Genomic DNA, 13,589 nt, shown 5'->3' on the forward strand with positions numbered 1-13,589 from the left:
TGTGACCTTAAGTGGTAGTGACAAGGCCAATGACTCACTTTCATCCCAAATCGATTCTCTCGTTTGTTTGCTGTATGAAATGAAAGTTAATGATACAGAAGGCTTTCAAACTTTGCCTTTCAAGTTCCACCCTCTTTCATGTTTCTGGAAAAAGCCAATGGCTGAAAAATTGAATATGATCAAGGCTGGAATGACAGTCCTGGCCTTAACATTTCCTGACCCAATTTGCAAAAACTCAACTGCATTTAAATGCATCACAATGGAGTTGAATTCAGAGTCTTATTTCACAGATGTAGATGATACAAAGTAAAATTAAAATGCAACATGTCAAATAAATTTCGAAAGTTCTCTTCTTTCTGTCGTGGTTCTTCTTAGCCACTGATGACTGTGTGGTCGGCATGCTGCATACTATAGCATCACCGCCTCCTACTAGTGTGTCACATTTCTTACTACCAGCCTGACATTTCAGCTCAGGATCTTACTCAAGCTTGTCAGTTTTTTCAAGTGAAACCATACATGCTATTTACCAAATCAAAAGCTTTGAATAAAGTTTGCTAAAAGTGAGCCAAACTGCTGCTGATTGATGTAGGGAGAGCAAAACATTTAATTAGAAGATGATGAGAGGTTTTCTGCAAAATGTCAGGTGCAGCTCAGTGGTTTCTCTCTGACTTAATGATCTGCGGGTAAAATAGCCCGCCAATAATTCCACTTTGAGAGAAAATTGGGCAAAATGCCTAAATGTCATGTTATCATAACAATCAATAACATCTCAGATGTGGTCGCATCAAAGAAGATTTTGATAATGTATTCATTACATATTTACCAATAGTGCTATTTATTAAGCATTTAAAAAGTGAGGCAGGATCAATCATTTCTCCAAAAGTGATAGCTTATTTTTTGTTAAATTTTTAATGAGTATTTAAATATAGTTATTCCTTTTTTTTGCTTAACTTTTCTAACATTTTATGGACTTGATCATCAATCCCATCATGTTGACTGAAATGTGTTTAAGAATCAACTGTCAGGCTCTATTCCCCTGTGTGGTACTACTGAAACTTCATCTAATCACATGAAATCAATGTCATGTGTTGCAGCGGCCGTAAGCTTGGATGTAAAACTGAACGCTTTATTTTATTTGACTTTTGAGGAAATGCAGCTGCTTTTAAGACAAGTGTCAGATTTGTGGAGACAAAGCGCTCCTCCACATTTCAGCGTTGTCAAAGTGACACCTCTTTTCCTCTTCTTCTCTGACAGCACAAGCTGGAGTTGATAAACCACAGATTGTAGTTCAGTCAGCCACAGAGGCTGACAGTGATGGCAGTGGATTCGACCCTCACCACTACACCCAATCTCTCTGCTGCCATCAATTTTTCAACGCTCAAAAATGTATTAATAGAAGGGTACTCCACGTCCCGTTGGGTTGAAGAGTCCAGATGAAGATAAAATTCACACTAAAGCGCACGAGCACCCCACACACACTCGAGCACACCCACACCCCCCGAGCTCTGAATCATGAATGAGACCAGACTCCCACACTCTGCAGGAACGAGACAAGACGGGGAAAAACGCCATACAATGCTGCATCTTTAATCACCTGAGCTGTGACTTCACTTGATCTGCAGACACCAGCTCGATCAGTGTTTTCCTGCATGGGAGGTTCATCTCACGGCTCTGAGTGCCTCCAGTCATTTAAAATTCATTTTCTGCCGGTGCTCGAGTTGAGACTAGTAGTAGTAGGGAACGTGAAATTTCTCCCTAATCCTGCATACTTTCATTCACCGCACACATGAATCAAAGAATTACCATGCCGCTCTGTGCAAGTGTGGGGGTGATAATGATATCAAATCCTAATCAGATGATAGCATTTTACAGTTATGGAGGTTCTTTTCCACCTAATATTCAATTATTAATCCAAATATCCACAGTCATAAGACAGCAATCAGGACTTTCTATTTTAGTTTTCTTTTTAACCATCAGAGCTATTTATACTCTGACAGAGACTATAATGCTTCTCTTTTGGCTTTGAAGGCTTGCAATATTTTTCTTTTTCATCATCGAACTGACGTTGTCCTTGCTATGTGTTAGTAGGCATCAAGTTTGTTTACCTCCAAAATATGTTTGTACAATTTGAACAACAAAAGACTGACAGTACAAAGATATTTTGAAGGTGCTTAGAAACATGGGGAAAAAAAGCCACAAAAACCCTACACCTTTTGCTCTTCAAGAATCTTTGCACATATAAGCAAAAGGCTCCAAACTTACTTGAGCTGAAGCTTTTATGCATGCCAACCGGATTTTTTTTTCTCCCCCTCTTCACAAATGGCACACCACGGGAGTCAAGGAAGTGCCATGGTATTCCCTAGCCAAGATTCTACCTCAAACAGTGGCACAAGACAAAGAGACTAATGGTGTTTTGATCTAAGCACACAAGCCGCAGGCATGACATAACACATGCCAGCTTCCTCATTTCTTCAGACCACACCAGGGGCGCTCCACGAGAGCGCTCATCCCAATCTCCCCTGTGACAACAGCAACTGCGTATGTTGGAAGGTTCTTCCTGCCTGCACACATGCTCCAAGTCCAACTTTTAATATAATGAGCCCAGTATATGGTAATAACATACACACCACTACAGAGCATTGAATTCCCAAGTAGACTTTCTGAATGCACTTTACTGAAGTATTAAATCTTCCAACCTCAACCAATACACACATTGCACCTTGAAATATATAATATAAGTCAATGAATGATAAATCATTATAACTTTTTAATTCAATACTTGGATAAGAATGGAGTGGCCTAGATTTGAATCACTCTAATTAGACACCTGCAGCAAACATACTGTGTTATTCATTGTACTGATGCTAGCTGTGACTGAATGTGTTTTTAGGCACTAGTGTTTGAGCTTCTAGTGAACCAGCCTTCAATCAGGTACTAATTAAGACTCCCATTTGGATTTAAAAGCCTGCCAATTAATAGCTTCTAAAATACTCAGATTTAAGTGTTTGGTGGAACACTTTGGTGGAGCTCAGTTGTTTTCATGGAAGGCAGTTTTAAGCCCCACGTGGAGAAAAGGGAAGCAGTAATCATTGTAAGGTTCTGTTAGCACTATGGCTAACAGCACTTCAACAAGCTTGCAACAGATCTGTCTGACTGTATAGTACGAACCAGATGAACTGTGGCGCAATTCAAAATTGATTCACGTGGTCCTTCTGGAAACTATGGGCAGTTATTGCATTTTAAAGCTGCTGTTGGTATGAATAGTGTCAAAAATGTTACTTTTTTTCTGCTGGGTTTGGAGAAAAGGTCATAATACCCATCGGTACCCATCGGTAAGTGGAGTAATTTGAGACTATCGCGAAATCTCTGTGTTTTCCAATGCCTATGGATAAAGCAATGTTATTATTCCCCTCGTTCCAGTTATGACGGACTAATCATAGCTAATCTCCAATCCTCAGTCCTGATTGGTTGAGTGGCGGCCCCACTATGTCGCCCTGATTAGCTGGGAAGCCACTACTTCCTCATAGAACACGCACAACGATCTTTTGTGGGCGGGGTTACGGGAGCAAAGAGGGGAGGGGTAGTGTTGACATCAAAATCTCTCTCCACTACCTACAGCAGCTTTAAGTTAATGTATTTTCATTTCTTAGAAGTGAAGTTGGTCTTTACAAACTTGAAGGTGAAAAGTCACCACCAGTAAAGAGTTATGATTTAACAATATGTCTTACCTCAACTTTATGTACCCTGAAATGGCTGTAATGTTCATTGATACTTTGGATGTCCCGATCAGCATTTAGGGTCCCAGATCATCCTGATCCATTTTATTTATATTGAGTATCTGCCAATATAGGGTCCTAATCCGGTACTTGCAATTGCTTTGAAAAAAAGAGTTACACACCATGTTTTGCAGTTGTTTTTCATTTTTTGTTTTGTTTACAAAAAAACCTAAAGCAAATAGATCAGTTAATAGGTGCCTTCAGCTTATCATATTTAACTAAGTCCAGCAAGCATTGTCGTAAAATCTAAATTTAAATAAGGATGGTGTAATAGTATTGTTTAAGTCAAATATTTAGTCACAAAAATGAATCATACATCCACTTAGTGCTGTATCATAAAAAAAAGTCTAATTGAAGAGAAATCTTAGATCAACTTAAAAGAGGTGTAAACAGCTTGAATAGCAACACAAACAAATGGATTGAAATCAAAACATCACAATCCCATTTAAAAGTAATATGACCAGCTTTCAGTGAGTCTTAGCAATGACATGCTAACAGCGGTCACATAGTGCTTGTAAGTTGTCATGAACTTTTCTATACAACTGCGGAAAAGCACTGTGTTAAAATTAGTGTCAAGAAAACAGGACATACCGTGGATCTGAAAGATTTAGGAGATAGTGAAATCCTGCATTCTCGACCACAGAGATGGGCTGGTTGTCCAAAGCAATAAAGATATCTATCCCACGTTTTAAAGTCCAAAGTTTGTTGCTTCGGCATTCTGCGAACGTCTGCATTGCATGGTTTAGTTTTTTAATTTTAGATTTTCATATCAAATTGGACACCGCTACAGCTACTACCCCAAGAGCAAAAGATATTGCATGTATTGTAAGTTGCTGTCTCAAATTATGCTCAGTATAAGATAGCTGACTAAAATGATCAGGGGTGATAATGGGTTAAAATTGCAAATTCTTGATCAGTAAAAAAAAAGCCCAGATTGGCTCTGATCAGATGGTTGAGATTGAGATTGGAAAATCTGTAACTGACACCATATTCATCAATTATTTCACACTACATACTATAGAATTAGAGCAAGTGTAATTTCTACAGACAGAAAAAGCATTAGTTTTAAAACAAGCATACATGAAAGTGTTCAGTACATCTGCCTTCATGGAGAGTGCAAGGTCTAAAAAAAAAAGTTTTCAAAAGACAGGTCCAGTGCACTAACTTTAACATTTCTGTTATTTTTTTATATTTGCCCATTTGAAAAGAAAAATTAGAAAATGTGACTTTTAAACTTTAGGATAATAAACTTTATGGTACTTATCTGAGGAAGAGTGGATCAAAAATAGAAAAACTACCTGGTATTCTGATGCAGGGGGAACAATGGTTACCCATTGGGTGGAGTTTAAAATGTTTCAAAACAATAGGTTAGCGTATGATCCACTTGGTTTTTGTTTCCTGTTTCATATTTGACTGAAGCACATTCGGGAGTGATGGAAACATTTGTGTAGAGCTGAGTTTTGGATAAAAGATAAAGAGTACATAGCACCAATCTGCAGGTAAGCTGTTGGCGGTCTGGTGCAGAAGAGTGAACAGCAGAGATAAAAAAAAAAAAGTGAGAGGATTTCTGAGGAAACCATGTGGATCATCACACTATCTCGGCTTGCCTGATGTGTTAAAATGGAATAAAAAATGACAAGCCTCAACCTACTTGCACCTATCAGAATGCACATCTTTTTTTCGCCTGCATCAAGCTGTGTTTCCATTTCTCATGCAGACTAGGCTCCACTCGATGGGGTACCATGAACTTCGTGTTCCACCCTCCTCCTCTTTCTGAGCCAGTGACATCATCAGAAACGTGTCCAGCCATAAGCACATTTCCCCAAGGAGATGTGTAGTAGCTCCACTATTCCAACCATCAAAGGTAAGAAGAGTGGCTGCTCCTTGAAGTAGCATTTATGTAGGGAAGTAAACTGCAGATTTTGAATTTAACAGTTGTGTCCATGGCACACCCATCTGTCATTTTACAAAGATTAAACAAAGAGTCCAAACACAGAGGGGGATAACTCAAACTATACAGTTAAACACAGGGAAGAGTTTACTATGAAGGAATCACATGCTGCCAACACTAATTATCTTAATAGCAGAATCATGATGAGCAAGGCAGCTCCCTTTAAACATATGGACACTTGATTTCACGAGGATAACTATTTCCAACTGAGTGGCACGCTAGAGGACTTCAGACAATCTGAACGGCAATCAAGCTCGGAGCTGGGTGCAATCAAAGAGGGAGGGAGGGATGATGAGAGTGGACTGAGTCCAATCCCTTGTTGATCACTGACAACAAATGAGTTCTGCCAGAGGATTGAAATGAGGAAGAAGTGATAGCTTGATTTGTGCCCTCCTATGGATAGGATGCACGGTATTAATGGTGTCTATGGCAATTACAGGACAAAGAGTGTTGTTTCCTCGCGTGGGTTATGTGGAAATTGTAAATGGGGACTGGAAAAGTAGCATTTAGAACCTGTTGTCTTTTATAATTGACGCGCGGCCGTGAGCGCATTGAACACAAAACATGCCTTGACATGTGTATTTACGATGGATATGTAGTAGGCTCATGTGTGTCTACCTTGTGCCTGAAAGAGAAATTAATTAACCACTGGCCGTACAACAGAACATTGCATCAAATGTAATGTTATTTTAAGGTGCATTTTAACTATTAGGTTGTACACTATTTAACTGCAATTACATTCGACAGCAGGTGTTGAAGTTTGTGGAAAAGACTGTCAGTCAGAACAGCACGAACCGAAAATAAGCAACAATGGGGTTAGGAAAATTGAAAATGTGAGTTGCCACGAAATATGTAGAAAAGCACAGTTTAAACTATTTACCTGAGTTCGTTCCCTTCGGTGTTCGCTGGTGTTTATCCCTTCTCGGAGATCCATGTTACACCGCGCATCTCCTCACTGCCTCAGCCCAGCAGCTTCCAGCATCGAGTCGACGGCAACAGTGAAGTTGGTCTTTTCAAAGTGCTGTTATTGCTGTCGTAGAAATGGCCCAAACTGTCCTTTCAGATGATACACTTGGCGCAGATGTTCACTCCTTCCACCCCGTTATATTCTCCACTGTTTTCAGACTCCGAGTAGTTTATTGTAGCAGTCTGGTCCACCTCTCTCCACACTCCAGTCTCCGGCACATCATTTAGGGCAGCGCCGACAATTCTGTCCGCGCCCCCCGCCAGGCAGACAGTCTGTGAACCAAACCCGCAGCGGTGGCTTCTAATAAGAAGGTCTGCTGTGCGGAGGTTGTTAAATTTCGCCGTGGTGCGGGTTCATTTTAGGAGAAGAAAGTGTTCCCGGTGTGGTTGACGTCGTAGTTCAGTCTGAGCGTCCGGCTCGTGCACAGAATGAGGACTGTAGTGCCTGCGCGCACGGCGGCAGTGGCACATGGGACATCAGAGGTGTACGTATAAGCGACAGAGGGTTTGTTTCTTCAATCTGAATATTCACACGTTCATAGCTTTTTCCTGGATGATTGAGACAAGTGGTGGTCGTTGTTGTTTGTTTGTTTGTTTGTTTGTTTGTTATACCCTATTTCTTCCCTTATTTCAGGGCATCACCAAGATACCAATTTATTAGTTTATTTGAATTTGGTGCAATAGCTATGCTTGGCTTTATAGAAGCAGCATCACATAGGCTATTAGAATAATGATTCTATAGTTTTACTACAGTAAAGAGAAAAATGTGCCAGTTGAAAATGGGACCTGTTATTGTTATATTTCATAAACAATTAAAAGGGACCTGTCAATGTTTTATTTTATAAAATATGTATTAAGTTTAAGTGATGTACTGAAGTGCTGTAATTGGCTATAGAACTCCACCTAAAGCCTACTTTTTATACTGCTTGACAGCAGGGCCGTATCCAGAGGGTTAGCCAAGGGTGGAATGGGTCCACCTTAAAATCTGATTTGCTACCCGGTGCCATCTCAAAATGAGCTGTATGCCTTGTCAGATTTGTCACTGATGTTTCAGTTGAGTATTTAAGCTATGTATATGTAATAGACTACTGATAGGCTTCTTAGAATTTCACATTTGACTTTAGACTCAGCTGTGGCTTAGAGGTGGTGGCTTTGGAGTCTGTCTCTCACCCGGAAGGTTGGGGATTTGATTTCAGGTGTCCCAATCACCTTGGGCAAGACCAAAACGCCCCCAGTGTCTGTGCCATTGGTGTGTGAATACAGTAAGTTAATACTGTGGGGTGCTTTGTATAGCAGCCTCTGCCATGAGTATATGAATGTGGTGTGAATTGGGGAATGTGACATGTAATGTAAAACCGCTTTGAGTGGTCAGAAGACAGAACGTGTTATATACTCCATTTACCATTTACCGTTTTGATAGAACTTTAAATTGAGACTCTGGGCATACATATTTTTTGAGAATTTAAATATATAAAAAAGATTAAAATGTTGTGTTGTTATATATCTCTAAGAATATATCACTTGTGTGTTACTTTGAATTTAGTACAAGTATATATTAATGAATGAATGAATGCTATTCAGCCATTAGCTCCCCAAAACACACACACACACACACACACATACACATACACATACACACACATACACACACACACTCAGGTGTTTTCAGTTAAGCATACTGATTGAAGTTCTATTCAGAATTGATCAGGCCTGTACATACTGTTTTTGACTGACATCATGTCCAACTTTCAGTTGGTTCCTTCGTAGGCTACTTTAGCTAGTCAAGTGACACTGTTTAATTTTCAATGTTATTAGTTACCGTCTTAGAGAATAGAGGTGGATGACATCACCGCCAATTTCCAGCAAAGCTCCATCTTGCATACTCTGACTGGATGTCTAATCAGCCAGAGTAATTGGAAACACCTGTGAGAGTGTGCAACGCTTTTAATATGCAAAGTATCAGGTTGGCTAACTACAGCTGTCAAACAAATGTAGAGACTGATCTGCAGCCTGTTTCTTTATTGGCTTTCAGTCTCAGGTGTGAAACATTTCGTTCAAAGGAACTTAATCACTGTTACAAAGATGGCTGCTGCCTCTAATGTCATCCACTGTGTTAATGTCAGTACTGTGAAGTTTGAGTAATGTTACGTGCGTACTGTATAATAACATTTTATTATTCTACTAAACTTTTATAATTTATCATTAACTGTAAATAAATTAACACATTTATAATAAGGTACATTGTCATGTGCAAAAAGTACGAAACATTACATAGATGCACAGAAATTGGCTCCAGTTACTATGTGACATTTATTGTCATGGTATTTTACTGTTCTTGTGTCATTGGCTGACTTATTATATGGCTTTGCTTTTATCCCAGACACAATTGGCAGTTTGGTGACAGAAGACATATGCGTCTTTGTAGCTCCGTTGGTTGTCTCATGCTGCTTTGAAAGTCACATAAAAAAGTGATGATTATAGCAGAGCACCTTAAATAACCTAAGTTCGTAGCAGCAGCTGCAACTGTGATAACATTATTCACAGTTACAGTGATTTTTCAAAAGGCGTTAGCATTTTTTGTCCATCTCTGTATGTGGTATGGCCATTTTACATAAAATTAACATTAGAAACAGATTTGTGTCCAGAATAACATATCTTTGTCAGAGTTTGTTTCTATTATAACTGCTTACTAAGACAGATTACCATCAGCTCAGAAAGTTAAAACAGCCAGGAGTTGTTATATGCACTATGCCTTTGGCTGATAATCCACTCATAATGTTGAGAGGGATTTAAGAGAATCTACTTCTGTTGAGCCAATAGGGGAGTGATAATTACAGCAGAAATTAGTGAATGCCCCGCTGAGCCTTGGAAAGGCAAAAGGAAAAGAGTATTTGGATTAACCTACTGAATGAACATTTAGTATTCCTCAGCCACCCATGCACACAGCTAATAATGGCACATCAAAGCTCCAAGGAACACTTAATAGTATAGCAACCCTAAACACAAATATCTACAACTACGCTTGAATATTTCATGAATTCTTTCATCCTCAAGACTGGAGGGAAATGTTCTTATCGTTTAACTGTGATGATTTCTTCAGAAGAAAAACTAACTGAATTTTACCTTATGTAGTTTTCCTCATTTCTCTCTGCTCTCTAAGGAGACAAATGCTGCATGCAGCCATCACTATGTGACAACGAGCTTTTCATTGCTGTTTGGAAGATGTCATTTAAATACATGAATTACGTTTGTCCTGCGGCGCTTAATGAGATGCCGAAATGAGCAACTTGTCAACGCCACCAGGAGTCAGAAAGACAAGTATTTTCAGGGTCGTCTCTCTGGTAGCAAGAAAAGGCAGATTGTACTCCGCCGCAGTGTCACACTGCAACACACTCCTTTGGATGCATGAAAAACTAAGATCTTAAATAAAATATTGTCTTTAATCACAAACTGCTTCACTGACTTGTACATGTCATACTGCTATATGCCAAGCGCCTTTATATCTGGTTCTGTATTCACAGCTTGCTTCTCATAGACCTCTATAGTAGTAAGATAAAACAGAATGGTGGACTCCCTTTTATTTTAGGAAAAGAGGGCAGTCTGGCTCAGGTACTTGTCCTACTAAACCCAAAGAACAGAAAGAAATAGGTTTTGTTTCTTAACAATTTCATGCCACACTATGAATTAATGACTAGTCCCCATTCAAAGTTTACAGATTTGGAGGAACTTATCATTACCCAAAAAGCAAACTAGCTTTCTCTTCATGTTTCATGTTTTTCTTATGAATGGAAGCATACAAATTCAAACTACAGCAACATGTGTAATCTAAGACTACCTACCCATGTTCTCAAGACATAAAAAACCCTCATTTGACCTAAAAATGTGACATTATTTCTTTGTTTGTTTTCTCTGCTACATGCATTATGTGAGTAACTGATGGAGGTTGTTGTGAGTGATGCAGAAGGGGGTATTTTGTGCTGGACCTGTACTGTGTGTGGGAGCAGAGTTCTTTTTGGCACAGATGGCAGCACGGGTTGTGCATTGACTGAGTTGGGGCAATCCTCACTGCCCTTGTCTCTGCATGATGTCATTCAGTTTTAATCAAATGAAGGACAGTCAACAGCTCAGTCAGCTGCTCAGCAATGCAGACAACACACTCAAGCTTATCCTGAGAACAGAAGGATGTGGAGTCAAACCTCAGACTGCCTGATGTGGATTCTTTCCTGACCTGTAAAACTAAGTCAAGGGTGATTCTGATGTTAAACTTTTTCAGCTCCACTGGGCAGGAAACTAAAACTTTGCCTGTTTTGGGCCTCTGATCTAACATCCTTTTTGATTTGCTTTGTAATGCTACAGAAAACCAGCAAAACATTAGAACCTGTATGTGACACCTGTATATGACTAATTTAGTTATAGCATAAATTATGTAGCTATGTTTAGAACCTTTTACATAAACTGGTTATAATCAACAACTTAGAGCAGACAAGTGGCAGTCCATGAGTTCTAATACAGAGTACCACATCACTTAGACTTTAGATTTTTTTTTTGTATCACATCCACTGACTGTAATATAAACAGCACGCCTCCATCTCCTTCTGTTGTGACAAGTGAATATGACATGTTAACTGAAAATGCATGTGGCTAAGGTGTGAAAACATACAAAGTAGTTTAGTCGTCTTTGCTGATGAAACAGAGTTTGTTCAGAGACACAAAAACAAAAATACCAAATCAAAAGATAAGTATTGCTCCAATTAAAATGTAGCAAAGTGCAGATGTAGCAGTAAAACCATAGACTGTAAAAAATATGGACGTAGTATACGTGACGTCACCCATCTGTTTCTGAACGCTGTTTTGAAGCCAATCGGCAGCGGCAGCCATATTGCTGCTGTCGAGCCACTGTGACGTAAAGAGGCGGGCTTTGAGCCTCCAAGCCAACAGCCGCAGTGTTCCCACAGTCAGCTGTGCCTCTCATTGGAAGACTAGTAATCTCAATATCTTCGAAATTGCCGCGTTAGAAAAAAATTCACCCCCCTCACAGTGAGAGGACATCGAGAAATTAGCTATTCAGACTACACTCATCTTTTGTACCAGGCTGTACACATGTTTATTTCTACTGTAAAGATCGCCTTTTTCCCATTCATGTGTATGTGACTTCCGGTACTTCCGGAGCCAGCATCAAGCGGATCCTCGATGAACTGCAGCTTTTAACACTTCCGCATTGACTCATATTTTTAGACCGGAGGTTGCCGCTTGAGTAAAATACAGTATTTACATCCCCAGTATTTTTTATTTTATTTTACTTTACCATTATTTAACCAGATGAGACGTCAAAATAAATAGCACAACTCAACAGCATGGAGCATATGTACAGACAGTATGTAGTACCTTTTAATATTAAGGTTTGACCATCTGCAACCTCTGGTCTTGAGAAATGAGGCTGATGAAGAGGTGCTAAAAACTACAGTTCCTTGAATGTCCTCTTGATGCTGGCTGCAAAGCACTGGAAACCAAAAGTAAACATGTTTACAGCCTGATTCAAAATTGGTCTGGTGTGAATAGCTAATTTCTCTATTCACACACTGTGCCGGGTATTAATTCTTAAAGGTGACATATCACGCTTTTTTCATCAAAATATATTGGTCTAAGAGGTCTCCAAAACATGTCTTTAAAGTTTATTCTCAAAAAAACACTTTGAAATCAGATTTTGGCATGCCTGAAGAACCCTCTCCTTCAGTCCTCCACAGAACAGTCTGTTTTCTCTCTGACCACGCCCCCTCAGAAAGTGGATGTGGCCTCGGCTGTCCAGCACGTTGATCTAATGTTTACATGTTGGCTGAATATACACGGCTGCTCAGAGACCGCGTTACTTCAACCCTCTGAATCTGATCCGGAACCTGATCCTGACAGAGAGGCGCCTGCAGCAGGACCTTTCTGAACGATTGGTCATAGATTTAGTGTTTCTTGTTGTATTATTTGTCAGTATGTCGACGTGTGTCTTGGTACACAGCTACAGCTACGACATGTAGCTATGTGGCTATGCTAACTAGTGCTAGCACTTCTCCATGAAAAATAAAAATCATCCACGAGATCTTCAAATCTGCAGACGTTGGGAGTAAAACCGACCTTTGTGTTTATTAAGACAGCCTACAACTAGCATGCCTCCCTCCTAAGCTCCTTGTTAGCACACATTTGTGCAGGGAATGAAAAACAGAGGAGAAGTTGAGTTGTATTTTATACAGTCTATGGGCTGAACAAGCTCCGAGCTCTGACCTCCGTGACAGACCAGATATTGTTGTGACGTAACGAAAACACGGAAGTCTGAAACGGTTCGTTTCACACACATTTACAGAAAGGTGTAGAAATCAAAACAGGGGCAGAATGGATTTTTTTCATTCTCGGGGGGTTTGTAGACATGCCAGGGAAACATATTTCAGGTAGAGAACTGTTAAAAAGTCGATTTTGCATGATATGTCACCTTTAATATACTAAGTTTAGGAGTTTTGTATAAATAAAGGCACAGCAGACTTGCCTGACAGGCGGGCACAATGTGGCTGTTAGCGAGGAGGCCGAGGGCCCGTCCTGACTCCATCTCTGTGCCCCTCAGTTGGGTCGACTGAAAGTTAGGTTGAGTCGCAATTTCCAATATGCCATCTGCCACCAACAGGCTTCAAAACTACATTTCAGAATCAAATGGGTGACGTCACTGAGAATACCTCCATGTATTATACATAGTATGGGTTTGACTGTCATGCTGCCAAGGGTGTCTAAATGATTCAATTTTCATTGATTTGACACTCATTCCATTACTCAAAATCATCCACTTTTAAGCTGTGTAGTAGTTTTTTTTTCCTATGAAATACCCTAAGGTTTTGGGCTTTTGGCTGGAACACATGAAC

At 39.8% G+C, this 13,589-nt stretch overlaps 1 protein-coding gene across 2 annotated transcripts in view; it reads right to left on the bottom strand.

Moving 5' to 3' along the window:
* Nucleotides 1–7,154, bottom strand: part of cntn3a.1 (contactin 3a, tandem duplicate 1) — a 97,302-nt gene extending 90,148 nt beyond the window's left edge. For both annotated transcript variants that reach the window (XM_034695785.1, XM_034695784.1), the window contains exon 1: nt 6,608–7,154. The gene's annotated coding sequence lies outside the window, so the exon portion shown is untranslated. The remainder of the gene's footprint in view (nt 1–6,607) is intronic.
* Between the last annotated feature and the right edge of the window lie 6,435 nt (nt 7,155–13,589).

This window comes from Notolabrus celidotus, chromosome 11 (genome assembly GCF_009762535.1).
Source record: "Notolabrus celidotus isolate fNotCel1 chromosome 11, fNotCel1.pri, whole genome shotgun sequence".
Classification (NCBI taxonomy): Eukaryota; Metazoa; Chordata; class Actinopteri; order Labriformes; family Labridae; genus Notolabrus; species Notolabrus celidotus.